General features: G+C 46.8%; 1 protein-coding gene across 6 annotated transcripts in view; it reads left to right on the top strand.

Moving 5' to 3' along the window:
* The first annotated feature begins 7,290 nt into the window (after window positions 1-7,290).
* Pds5b (PDS5 cohesin associated factor B) overlaps window positions 7,291-13,858 on the top strand; it is a 152,903-nt gene continuing 146,335 nt past the window's right edge. For 5 of the 6 annotated variants that reach the window (XM_038345932.2, XM_038345930.2, XM_038345933.2 and 2 more), the window contains exon 1: window positions 7,291-7,381. The gene's annotated coding sequence lies outside the window, so the exon portion shown is untranslated. Of the gene's footprint in view, window positions 7,382-8,574; window positions 8,653-13,858 lie in introns of those variants that run through there. The other variant, XM_038345928.2, reaches the window with a different exon arrangement.

The following is a 13,858-nucleotide window of genomic DNA, read 5'->3' as shown; positions in this document are numbered from 1 at the left end:
TCCACTGCATCTGGCTGGTGACTTGACTCTGCCTTTCCTCTTCCTAGAATTCTCCTAGACTGATTTACCCACTTATACTTCCTACCTTTCTACTGGCCTATCAGCATTTTATTCAACCAATGTGAGTGACAGATCTTTACAGTGTACAAGAGCATTATCCCACAGCAACTTACAATTCACAATATATAGCAGTTTGATGTCATTTTGTACAATCTATTACTGAGATTTTCAGAACTACTACAGCATATTTCAGAAGATTCAGTTGCTGTAATCTATATTCATAAATGATGAGCATTTTTATAGATCATGTGAGAAACTGTTCTAAGATCATGTGAGAAACTGTTCTAAATGTATTTTATATTTGATTCAATCTACTTTAGGTAGTGCTCACCTTGTTGGCTATTTTGTTTTATATACCCTATCTGCCTTTCCTAACGTCTACATTGTGAACTCAAGTGCCCAGAAAAAAAGAAAAAGACAAAAACAAAAACAAATTATGGCTATATTAAAGGTTCTAAAAGGGATTGGGCATGCTAACACTCCTCCCTTAGTCTCAATATTCAAGAGGCAGAGGCAGGCAGATCTCTATGAGTTCCCAGCCTGATCAACATAGTGTTTCAAGCCAGCCAAGGCTACATAGTGAGACCCCCTTTCAAAACAAAAACAACAACCAAACCAAACTAACAAAAAACCTAGAAACAAAACCAAGAACTCAAACATGCTATTGAGGCAACCTGATTGAGGCAGTTCTGGGCCATGATCCTTCATGTTTGGATTAGAATAAACAATCATTTCTTTTAAGCAAGGTATTGTTTTTACATTTTTATTAAGAGACTGGAGCGATGGCTCAGAGGTTCAGAGAACTGGCAGTTCTTGCAGAGAACATGGGATCGTTTCCCAGGACCCATGAGGTACAGTAACCATCTGTAACTCAGGTTCCAGGGGTTCTGATGCTCCCTGCTGGTCTTCACAGGTACCAGGTGTGCATGCAGTACCTGAACATACATGCAGGTGAACACTTCCATGTGTAAAAACAAATACATCCTTAAAAGAAAATAAAATTTGTCTGACAGTTTCACACATTATCCTTTTTCCTCCCTTTCCTGCCGCCGAGTTTCTTTCTCCAGACACTTCTACCTCTCACGTGCTTGTCATTGGGGCGTGCATGTGCGTGCGTGCGTGCGTGCGTGCGTGTGTGTGTGTGTGTGTGTGTGTGTTTGTGTGTGTGTTCTGTGAGAGGGGGGACTACCTAAGGTTATGATTAAGACTCTAACCAGCAAATAAAAATGTAGAAATAAGAAAATTATTTGATATATTCCAAACATTAAAGAAAATCTATAAAGTACAAATGGCTGCAAAGACTGGAAAAACCTACTGTTTTGTTTTTGTTTTTCTTTAAAGTTCGATTTTTTAAAATTTTATTTTATGTATTTGCAGTGGCCAAAAGAGGGCATCGGATTCTCTGAAACTGGAGTTAGAGGCAGTTGTGAGGCATTATGTGGGTGCTGAGAATTGAACCCAGGTCCTTTGCAAGAGCAGCCAGTGCTCTTAACCACTGAGTCATCTTTACCGTACAATTTTAAATAATTGTGTTTTGCTGGCATGTAAGTATGAGCACCACATGCTTGTAGTGCTCAAGACGGCTAGAAGAGGGTGTAGGGTCCCCTGGAACTGGAGCTACTAATGGTTGTGAGCCACCACGTGGGTGCAGGGAATGCAACCCAGCAAGAGCAACAAGTGCTATCCTCCCCTGAGCTACGTCTCTAGCCCTGGCTTTTGTTTCCCTTTAGCACATACTGCATTCTTTTTGTTTTGTTTTGTTTGTTTTTCAAGACAGAGTTTCTCTGTGTCTTTGGAGCCTGTCCTGGAACTCACGCTGGAGACCAGGCTGGCCTTGAACTCACAGAGATCCACCTGTCTCTGCCTCCGAAGTGCTGGGATTAAAAGCATGCGCCACCACTGCCCAGCTGCATACCGTGTTCTTGATTACTTTAACTGTAGTTATAATTTTTGTACTATGAGGTGAAAAGGTATACACAATCTACAGAAGTTTCTAGATGGTTTCTGGCATTCTCCCACTCCCTGCAGTTTAGACCCACTTTCCCGGGCTGCAAATAACAAGTGTGGCATCTTTTCGTGGTCTTCTGGGAATTTAAGTCCTGCTTCAGACTGTCAGGGATCATTTGACTGGCCTTTGGGACACGCCTTGAGTTAGGTCTGTCTCCTCATTTCCCAGTGAGCTGCCCAGCCTGCTTTGTGTTGTGTAGTAAATGTTCTGCTGCTGTTGGGAAACCATTTATAGTATGTATAGGTTACATTCAAAATGTGACAGGACAATGCTGGGCGGTGGTGGCGCACGCCTTTAATCCCAGCACTCCGGAGACAGAGGCAAGCGGATCTTTATGAGTTCGAGGCCAGCCTGGTCTACAAGAGCTAGTTCCAGGACAGGCTCCAAAGCTACAGAGAAACCCTGTCTCGAAAAAAAAAGTGACAGGACAGTGGAGGTCTATTAGGGTACGCCTGGTCTCTTCCAACTTCCTAATCTCGCCGGGCGGTGGTGGCGCACGCCTTTAATCCCAGCACTCGGGAGGCAGAGGCAGGCGGATCTCTGTGAGTTCGAGACCAGCCTGGTCTACAAGAGCTAGTTCCAGGACAGGCTCCAAAGCCACAGAGAAACCCTGTCTCGAAAAACCAAAAAAAAAAAAAAAAAAAAAAAACAACCAACTTCCTAATCTCTGGAACCTTCACTTCATGACCACCAAAAATAGACAACCAAAAGAGGCATAATGTGGTTGGCAGAATAGTGTCTCCCAGAAATACTCATGTAGAACTTTTTAATAGGTAAGGGACATCACGGTTAAAGATTGAATACAGTTTTTCCTTCTTTCCTTCCTTCCTTCCTTCTTTCCTTCCTTCCTTCCCTCCCTCCTTCCTTCTTTCCTTCCTTCCTTCCTTCCTTCCTTCCTTCCTTCCCTCCCTCCCTCCCTCCTTTCTCCCTTCTTTCCTTCCTTCCTTCCTTCCTTTCTTCCTTCCTTCCCTCCCTCCCTCCCTTCTTCCTCCCTTCTTTCCTTCCTTTCTTCCTTCCTTCCTTCTTTTCTTCCTTCCTTCCCTCCCTCCCTACCTCCTCCCTCCCTCCCTCCTTCCTTCCTTCCTGCCTTCCTTCCGTCCCTCCCTCCCTGCCTCCCTCCCTCCCTCCTTCCTTCCTTCCTTCCTTCCCTCCCTCCCTCCCTCCCTCCCTCCCTCCTTCCCTTCTTCCTTCCTTCCTTCCTTTCTTTGAGACAGGGCTTCTTTGTGTAGTCTTGGCTGTCCTGGAACTTGCTCTGTAGACCAGGCTGGTCTTGAACTCACAAAAATCTGCCTGCCTCTGCCTCTCAAGTGCTGGGATTAAAGGCGGCACCACCATCACCCAGTGAATAAATTTTTCTCATCGGATGATCTTAAACTAGGGAGATTACTCTGGATTACTTACCTTGGCCTGAGTAATCAAGGACTGAAAAGTGGACAGTGGACGATCTGGGTAGAGGGAGCCAGAGAGAGACACGAGGCCAAGGAGGCAAACTAAAGAGATGCTGCGGTGTTGACTTTGAAGATAGGAGAACAGGTATGAACCGAGAAGCAAAGTCAGCATCCATAGGCTAGGAAAGACGTCTATCTAGCATCTCCCTGTCCGTCAGCCTCCAGAAGGGACCACAGCCCTGTAGACACTGCAGTATTAGCTCAGAGAGACATCTGTCAGGCTTCTTGAGCTACAGCTGAGTAAGACAATTGGTGTTGCTGTATACACAAAGCTTACGGTAGTTTGCGATGGCAGCGAACATGCACTAGGACAGATGGGCACTGGATGTGTGCTTTTCATGATCAAAGAGAGTTGTAGCCATGTCTGTGCAAGACCAGCATTTTTAACACCATTCATTCTTCCAGGATTAGAAACCACAACTGAGTTTTGGAATACTTCCATTTCCTAGTTATTTGAAATTATATCGCATCAATTATTTTATTCTGATAAATTTTAAGTTGGCTTTTTTTGTTTGTTTATTAATTAATTAATTTATTTATTTATTGGTTTTTTGAGACAGGGTTTCTGTGTTGCCTTGGAGCCTATACTGGAATTAGCTCTTGTAGACCAGGCTGGTCTTGAACTCACAGAGATCCGCCTGCCTCTGCCTCCCAAGTGCTGGGATTAAAGGCATGTGCCACTACCGCCCAGATAAGTTGGCTATTATTTTAAAATCCTCAAATGTGAAGAATATTTTTGTTTTGTGGGGATGAAGATATGGCTCAGAGGTTAAGAGCACTTACAGCTCTTGTAGAGGACCTGGGCTTGGTTCTCAGCACCCACACGGTGGCTTCCAGCTTCCTGTGAATCCAGTTTGAAGGGAATCTGACATTGATCTGACCTCCAGCCCTGGACTCATTTGATGGCATTATTGGGAACTGGTGGAAACTGGGATGGGAACCTTCATTGGAGATAGTCACAGACCCTGGAACTGTAAACTGTGTTCAGAAATAGTCTCTCTGACTGCTTTCTGGCTGCCAGAAGGTGACTTACTTTACCATGATGGTTTGCCTCACCCAGGCCCAGAAAGAATGGAGCCAACCCATTGTAGAGGGAAACCTCCGAACCCATGAACCAAAGTAAACTGTCTTCCTTCATCAAGTATTTTGGCAGTGTTGAAAATTGATTAATGCATGGTGAAATTGGCAACACCTCAGCAAATGATATGACAGCTCTAAAAATTTCAAGCCCCCACCGCATCCACACATAAGATGAAAGCAACATTCTTAACCAATTGTGCCCTTGGCAGAACTATTTACTGAGCACTCTCTGTGTGCTAAGCGCCTGTTGTATATTAAACAAGAGGGCCGGGCGGTGGTGGCGCATGCCTTTCATCCCAGCACTCGGGAGGCAGAGGCAGGCGGATCTCTGTGAGTTCGAGGCCAGCCTGGTCTACAAGAGCTAGTTCCAGGACAGGCTCTAAAAAAGCTGCAGAGAAACCCTGTCTCGAAAAAACCAAAAAAAAAAAAAAAAAAAAAAAAAAAAAAAAAAAAAAAAAAAAAGAGGGATCACGGCAGTGAGTCGTTCCAACATTCTTGCTCCCATTCTGCTGTTCTTTTTGACAGGGTTTCTCTGCAGCTTTTTTAGAGCCTGTCCTGGAACTAGCTCTTGTAGACCAGGCTGGCCTCGAACTCACAGAGATCCGCCTGCCTCTGCCTCCCGAGTGCTGGGATTAAAGGCGCGTGCCACCACCGCCCGGCCCATTCTGCTGTTCTTAAGAAACTTACTTGGTTTTTGTCTTTAGAATTGAGAGGGAAAGAAAATAACAAAGAGCTGGACATTTCTTTCTTTTTTTTTCTTTTCTTTTTGACACAGAGTCTCACTATGTAGCCCTGGCCATCCTGGCTGTCCTATGTAGACCAGGCTGGTCTTAAACTCACAGAGATCCACAAGCCTCTGCCTCCCAAGTGTTGGGATTAAATGTGTAGTAACACGCCCAGCTCTTTCAAAGAGCCATAGATGTTTTTTGAAGTTGTACAGGAAACATCCCAAGGCTTAGTGGATGCATAAAATGGTTAGAAGTGTGTAGTTGTGGCTATCACAATAGTGGGTGGTGAGGACAAGCAGAGGTGGCCCTGGAGCCTGCTGAGGGAGGAAATGAGGTGTGAATCTCTGAAGGTTCTCGGTCTTTATGGCTCTTCCTTCCTAGCAAATAACCTTGGCTTATAGCCCTGCATTGCCTATCTTTTGTTTGGAATGATAAATATCCTAGCAGAAGCTCCGGATTCACCTTTTGTTTGTTCACTGTGGAAACAAACCCTGTGGAACAGTCCTAGGACCCGACACTTGGCAGCTGGAGACCCTGCTCACTGCAGGGGTGGATACCAGTCAAGGGCAAGAGGAGAGCAGCTGGTCAGCCCTGGCAGGGCCCAGGGGTGAAGAAACACCCATTCTAGCCCACCCTGCCACAGCTGCAACAAGGAGACCAGAAATAGCAAGGGTAGACAAAAGTCATTTTCTGAATGGTCTCCTTGTGTCCTTCAAATCTCCCCGGCTCCGTAAGGGGAGTTTTTTTTTTTCTTTTTTCTTTTTTTGGTTTTTCGAGACAGGGTTTCTCTGCAGCTTTTTTAGAGCCTGTCCTGGGCTCTTGTAGTCCCACAGGCTCTTGTAGACCAGGCTGGCCTCGAACTCACAGAGATCCGCCTGCCTCTGCCTCCCGAGTGCTGGGATTAAAGGCGTGCACCACCACCGCCCGGCTCGTAAGGGGAGTTTTGTAAGCAACGAGATGCTTTGTTACATGTTGAACACTGGATCCCTAGGTCAGTCACCTAATCAGGAGCCAAGCCGACATTCATGGTCATTTCATATACACAAGATCTGTGCTGCATCCCAGGGCTTAAGACATTGCACAAAGTGGCACACATCTTTAATTCCAGCATTTGGGCGGCAGGAGCAGGAGGTTTGAGCCCAGCCTGGGTTACACAGTAATTTTTAAGCCAGTCAGGATTTCATAGTGAGACCCCGTTCTCAAATAAAATAATATGCATACTCTTTTTCCCCTGGGAGGGGTGGTGGTGGAGGAAAGCCAGACGTAGGGCACACGCCAATACTAGGGAGGCAGAGGCAGGCAAATCTCTCGAGGCCAGCCTAGTCTACATAGTGAGTTCAAGGTCAGCCTGGTGAACACAGGACAGCATAGTGAGAACCTGTCTAAAATGGAAAGAAAAATTGGGCGGTGGTGGCGCAGGCCTTTAATCTCAGGACTCTGGAGGCAGAAGCGGGAGGCTCTCTGAGTTCAAGGTCAGCCTGGTCTACAGAGTGAGTTTTAGGGCTACACAGAAAAACCCTGTCTCGGAAAAAGAAAAAAAAAGGGAAGAAAAAAAGCCGAAAGCCAGCGGCCTACAGCGATCTACAGATTTCCCGCCAAAGCCTGGGCGGCAGTGTCAACGCTGAGAACGCACTGACAGCTGCCAGTCTCTCTGCTGCCAGGGAGACGGCGGCGGCCGCGCGGGCAGGGCGGAGCCTGCGCGTGCGCGCCGCCTGGCGGGGGCGGAGCCCGGAGCGCGGGCTAAGGAGCGCATGCGCGCGCGCCCGGGGCTAGCGGCGGTCCGACCGGCAGGCGGCGCTGAGGACCCACGCGCCGCTCTGCCTGCCCCCCGGGCGCCGTCCGCCGCGGTTCGATTGGAGCAGCCGCGGAGCAGCTCTTGGCGCCATTTTGAAGCGGAGAGGAGGAGGAACGGCCTGGACTGGCTGCGGAAGGGGAGGGGGGGGGGGAGGAGGCGATTGGATGCGGCGGCGGCGGTGGCGGTGGCGGCGGCGGCGGCGAGGGCGGTGGATCCCGGAGAGCGGCGGAGCGCGAGGAGTGTAGGAGCCGGGCAGCCGGAGGTAGGAGCTACTCGGGTAACGGAAAGGGAGCGCCTTTTCCTCGCCTCGGCGCTCCACGCTCCATTTTCCAGCGGGGCGTGCGCGCGTGGAGCCGCCGCCCGCCGAGCCTCGCGTGTCCCGGTGTCCTCGCGGGGCCGCGGTGGGGGCCGGGGCTGGGGCCGGGGGCGGGGAGGCCTCGGGCCGCTGCTCGAGCCTCCCGGGAGTGACCTTTTCGGGGGCCGCCGCCGTGCCCCTCCCCTCCCCCTCCTCCGCCTCCTCTAGAGAAGCCCCCCGCGCCGCTTCTCCCTTCCGGCTGCCCGAGGGCCGGGCGCGAGGGGTGGCGCGCTCGCCGCGCTGCTCGGGAGTCGGGGGAGAGCAGCGAGCCGGCCGAGCGACTCACCGGGCGAGCGAGGGTGCAGCCCCAAGGCGGCGCGGAGGGCGAGCGGTGCGGGCTCGCCCGCCTCTGCACCGTTATTCCACTGACACTTGAAAAGTTTGCGGTCTGGGAGAATCCCTGGCGGCGGCGGCGGCGGCGGCGGCGGCGGCGGCTGTGGGTCTCCTTTTTGTCTTGTTTCGGTTTTTGCTCTTGCACGTTAAAGACTGCTGTTAGCACGTAGTAGCCAGGCATGCACCGTGCAGCCGACAGGTGTTTGCAGGGCTGACTCTGAACCCCGAAATTCAGCACCTGCTCTTCAGAGCTGCGTGCTATTCCGGTGTGAGCTCGGGAGGGGTTTGAAAGAGGAGTGTTTCTCCCGCTCCATCCTCAGGAACCCGACCAAGAGTTAACAACCCCCCTCCCTTTTTGATCTCCAAGAACGCGCCTCTGATAACTTGTGTTAGAAACTGACGGGTGGCAGTACTGGCTCCCAGGAGCGGTCTCTCTGTTGGATGCTTGTGGAAGCTTTGAATGTAGCGGTTCATTTTGAAGGCTGGTCTAGGGCCCTCAGAGAGTTAGTCTTTAAAAAGTCATGTGTATTTAGATGTAGGAGGTGAGCTGTAGCTAAATCATGATGATTGAAATCTTGAATGGCAGGATAAGCATTGTTCACAACGCGTGCAGATAAGAGTTTCAGGAGAGGATATTTTCTGTGTTAACTTTTGCAGAAGTCAAGTAAAATAGCACAGACTTGGGTTTCGTCTCTTAACCGTGCGATAGTCATATCAGATGTTAGTATTTGGGGGACAGTAAAATGCATACTTCTGTGGTATGGCAGGTCGCTGTGGAACACTTAATCTTCCATCTCATGGTGACAGCCTAAAACCGAACTGGATTTCCAGCGGTGAATTTGGAGGTAAAAGTTACATGATAAGATTAATAAGATAAATTTATTCTCAAAACTTAAATATACAATACTCTTTTTGGTGCGGGGGTGGGGTAGTATCTCCCTATGGTAACCCAGACTAACCTGGAACTGGCAATCCTCCTGGCCTGATGTGCTGGGATTGCACGGCCCCACCCAGCTGATAAAAGACATATTGAGTCAAAACGTTATTTCTTTGAGCTCATATTTGCATATGGTGTATGTGTGTGTGTGTGTGTGTGTGTGTATACACATATGATGTGTTAAAGTTTGCTGCTAAGTAGTAACTTTTTTCTCTTGTGGGACACATGTTTTCCTTTTAGCTGGACTGTTTGAAGTGTCCCTGATAAGAAGGTGATGCTAGTCTTTTTGCTTGATTTCTTTTTAAAAGAACTGTTGTCTTTTGGTTGTAGTTTTCATGAGGATTCATCATTAACTTGCTTTTCCTGCAGCTTTGTTAATGCTTCCCGTCCCCTTTAACCACCTGCTCCTGGTTCCCTCTCCCTTTCTCCTCAGCTAGAAGAGAGTATGTGACCATGGTGATTCTGGTGGTAAGATGGTGTGTACTCAGGCTGTTTGTATCAGGGTTCTAAGAGCTGTTGATGATCACAGTTTTAGTATTCAAGTTTATCCTGCAGTTCTGTAGCTTTGTTTAACAGGACAGTGTTCTGAGTGCTAGGCTTTGTCAGTCAATTGCTTAGTCTAAGAAAATGTCACCTTGTTTTAGACACCTCTTGCCCAGGTGAATGGAGAAGGGCTGGGGTATCTAAACTTTGGGGAGGAAGGGAGTAATTTGAGAGCGGTGTGTTTTCTTCTTCCTCTTGGCACATTTTAAGATTATCCTTTGGCTCTCAGCATGCTACTTCTTGGGTCACATTTGCTTAGCATTAAGAGAACTCATTCTGGTTTACAGATTCTTGGGTGACATATACCATAAACAACAGTATAAAAACGGAAATTTATTTAGCCTTTGTAGGCATTAGAAAATTACAGAGAAACTGGAGGATGGTTGCTAACCTTTTTATGAATGAGAAGTTAGATTCAGATTATAGTGTACCTGAGATTAGTAGGGTCACAGTCATCAAGTGGGGGAGTGAGCAGTCTTAGAGCTTTGGAAGTTGGTCTGTGTTGCTTGGTTTAGGTCTCCCCGGAACTGACATCATTGGATACAGCTCTCTTGTCTCCATCCTGCTCTCACTCTCCAGGCAGTCATCCTGCAGTGAGAGTAAAGCTTCAAAGTCAGCTGGGCGAGACTCTGGCTTTAACAACTGCTGTCCAGGGTTCAGTCCACCTAGCTGCTCTCTGAAGATAACTATCTTGCAGCCTCCCTGTCCTGGAGCTGCTTGCTCTTTCATTGTTTGACACTATGTGACATTTATTTACCAGTTAGTCTGTCTGTCATTTATATGAATAACAGCTTTTAAACTTATAAGCCAAAGCGGTTTGGAAAAGTTTGTATTGAGCTTGTTTTGTGACTTTATACATACGTGTGTGTGTGTGTGTGTGTGTGTGTGTGTGTGTGTGTGTGTATGTATGTTACCAACAGTTTGCCACACAAGTCATTTGCCACTGCCATTTACAACACACATTTTATTTGCTTTGTGCATTCCTGCTTGGCATTTTTAAAGATTCCAGAAATAATTTAGTGTAAAAATAAAACAAGTAATTTCCCCAAGAATGTTAACCTTTGGTTTTGTGAGACACTGTCTCACTCTGTAACCCAGGCTGTCTTCAAATTCAGCAATCAACCCTCCCACCTCAGCCTCCTGAGTGCTAGGATTACAGGTGGGAGCCAGCATGCTTGCTGTTTTCTAAGTTTACATAAAAGCTGCCAAGTGCTTTGCGGTCCTGACACTTGGGAGAGTGAGCCCTTTCCTCATTACTCTTTCATGAACCCCCTGATTTCCACCACTTCCCTTAGTACTTGACAAATACTTTATATTCTTTCTCACTAATTAGTTCAAAATTAATAAGCTTGCAGCATTGAGAGTTACTGTTTTTCCTGGCACAGATTGTTATGTGCCGTGAAAAAAATTAAGATGATAAAGCTCAGTGCATAAGAAGTTAATACTTTCATGCCATCAATCTGAGATATTTAAACATATCTGTAATAGTTACTGCACTTTAATGATTACACATGAATAGTAAGCAACTGTCTCGGTTGAGTTTCATGAAACTGAAAAAGGATGGAGGACAAACTGAGCAGAGCAGGAAGATATTTTGAGACATCTCAAGTACTCGTGCTCTTCTGCACCTCTTTTTGAAGAGAGTGCTGTGAACTGATTGATTGAAATGTATAAATACCATCTTGGTGTCCATTCCATTCTAGGAATGGTAAAGCAAACAGAAGGAGACTGACCTGTAGCAGTAGGGAGTAATGGTTGGGGACCTCTACCGCAGTGATGAAAGCTGAGCAGAGTATCATTCCTGCTGCTGATGGGGGGAGACTTTCTTCCCCCCATTGATGAGATGAGGTTGTTGTTCCTGCAGAAGAGTGCCAAGGCTAGGTACTGTAACGTAACTGCCATGAGATGTTAGAGTCCCAACAGCTTCTCGTTAGGTTAGGGCCTCAGGAAAGGAGATTTGGAGGCAGTAGTGTGAAGTGTTTGCTTTCGTCCCCTCTTACTCTGTTGCAGAGGTGATTTTAGGAATTGTGAAGGGATTTTAAAGGAAAAGTCTATATTCCAAAGTATGCCTCTTCCTGGGATTCAGGCAGTTTTAGTTAGCCTTCAGACTTGAAACTGGTTGGGAGTGGAGGTTGGTGCTGGTCTGATGGCTCAGTAGGTAAATAAAGGCTTGTAACCAGGCTTGACAACCTGAGATCCATCTTTGGGACACATGTAGGAAGAACCGACTCTGGCAAATTGCCCTCTGATCTCCATGTGTACATGTGTGTACATACAATAGAGGAAATGCAATAAAAATTGTATATTTTAAGCTAAAAAGTTGTACATATAAAGAAAAACCACATCCTTCTAGTGATAAGAAAACTGAAAATAAAAATCATAGTTCTTTTGGGAAAGTAACCCACTGCTAACAAGTGCCAGAATATTTAAAGTATTTCTAGAGAAACTCTTTAATCCCAGTACTTAGGAGGTAGAGGCAGGAGGACCTCTTGCATTCGAAGCCAGCCAGGTCTACAGAGTGAATTCCAGGACAGCCAGGGCTACATAGACAAATCCTGTCTTGAAAAGCCAAAAAGAAAGAACTTTCCACTTTGTGTTAAAGAATTCTTTTCATGCTGTCATATAGATATTACCAGAATTAAAATACAGTATTTCATTGAAGTGCATACCATAGTTGAGAAATACAGTTAGCAAGGGACTAGACATCATTGGAGTTTATTAAACTTTCTTTGTTGTTGCCAATTTGATGTGCCATATGTGCTGGCTAGTCTTACATTCACTTAACACACAAACTAGAAGTATCTGAAAGGAGGGAAACTTAATTGTGAAAATGTCTCCATAAGATCCTCTGTAAGAGGCCGGGCGGTGGTGGCGCACGCCTTTAATCCCAGCACTCGGGAGGCAGAGGCAGGCGGATCTCTGAGTTCGAGGCCAGCCTGGTCTACAAGAGCTAGCTCCAGGACAGGCTCTAGAAACTACAGGGAAACCCTGTCTCGAAAAACCAAAAAAAAAAAAAAAAAAAAAAAGATCCTCTGTAAGGTATTTTTGTAGTTAGTGGTTGATGGGGGGAGGACCCAGCCCGTTGTGGTGGTTCCATCCCTGGATTAGTAGTCCTGGGTTCTATAAGAAAGCAGGCTGAGCAAGCCGTGGGGAGCAAGCCTGTAAGCAGCATCCTCCATGGTCTCTGCATCAGCTCCTGCCTCCAGGTTACAACTCTTCTTGAGATCCTTTGGTGATGAGCAGCAATGTGGAAGTGTTAGCTGAATAAACCCAACTTGCTTTTTGGTCATGATGTTTTGTTGCAGCAATAGAAACCCTAACTAAGGCACCACATCTTATTTTGGGTTTGGCTTTTTGAGACAGGGTTTCTCTGTGTAACAGCCCTGACTCCTGTCTGTTCTGCAACTAGCTCTTGTAGACCATGCTGGCCTCAGATTTACCTGTCTTTGCCGTCCGAGTGCTGGGATTAAAGGCATGTGCCACCATTGACTGGCTGGGTTTGCATTTTAAGAGTGCATACACATTTGTCTCTGCTCATTACTAGTGGTGGGGGGGACGTCACTGCAGTTCAGTTGCAGTAGTTTAAATTACCTGCTGAGCCATCCTGCTTACCTGGGAGCTAAGGTATCAGAGAAAGAAAGGTGAGACTTTTGGACTTTTGAAGAGGAATAAGATTTGGAGATAGTGGCACCTTGAGAGGGGTTTGCTGCTCTGAAGGGAACTGCCACTGTGCTAGGCTTTGAACTACTAAGAGTCAGGGTGAGGGTGTTGTAAGCTCAGAGGAGAGGCAGAACCAGTAGGAAGGGTGAGAAATCTGGGACCAGAATAGATGGATTGTGTGTAGAGTCAACGCTGCTCTGTACTGTCCCATCACTCACTCCCATTTCTACTTATATTGTCATTTGGTTCACTACTCTGCTCTGGCATGGGTGACAAACTGGACCTTGCTTTTCCAGATTTGAGAGGGCTTTGCTTTTTAAAAAGAGAAACTGAGTTTCCTTCAAAGCAGTAATGGTAGCAGTTGTTCTTTCTTTTTTTCTTTTTTGATTTTTTTTGAGACAGGGTTTCTTTGTAGCTTTGGAGCCTATCCTGGCACTCGCTCTTGTAGACTAGGCTGGCCTTGAACTCTCAGAGATCCACCTGCCTCTGCCTCCTGAGTACTGGGATTAGAGGTGTGTGCCACCACCGCCTGACTGGTAGCTATTGTTTTCTTAGCATCCTTTAGTTCTACTTCCTGTTCCTTACTATGATCTCACTGTAAATAGTCTGCCAGCGGCTTCTTATGCTGAAGTGCATAGAAAACTTGGGCTGTTGGCATGTCTGTAAAACTTTGGCTTTTGACAATTCCTATATAATGTACTCCCATTTCTCCCTCCCTCCCCTGTGGGTGCAGATGTCTGCAGGTGCATGTGTACCACAGTGTGTGTGGTATAGGTCAGAGGACACACAAGTTTTCAGGAGTGGGTTTTCACATTACACCTTTGTTTAAGGCAGGATCTTTCTTTTTTTTTTTCTTTTTGTTTTTTTGAGACAGGGTTTCTCTATGTAACAGCCCTGGCTGTTTTGGCACT

The sequence above is a fragment of the Arvicola amphibius genome, chromosome 10 (assembly GCF_903992535.2).
Source record: "Arvicola amphibius chromosome 10, mArvAmp1.2, whole genome shotgun sequence".
Lineage (NCBI taxonomy): Eukaryota > Metazoa > Chordata > Mammalia > Rodentia > Cricetidae > Arvicola > Arvicola amphibius.
This window is presented reverse-complemented; position numbering and strand designations above follow the sequence as displayed.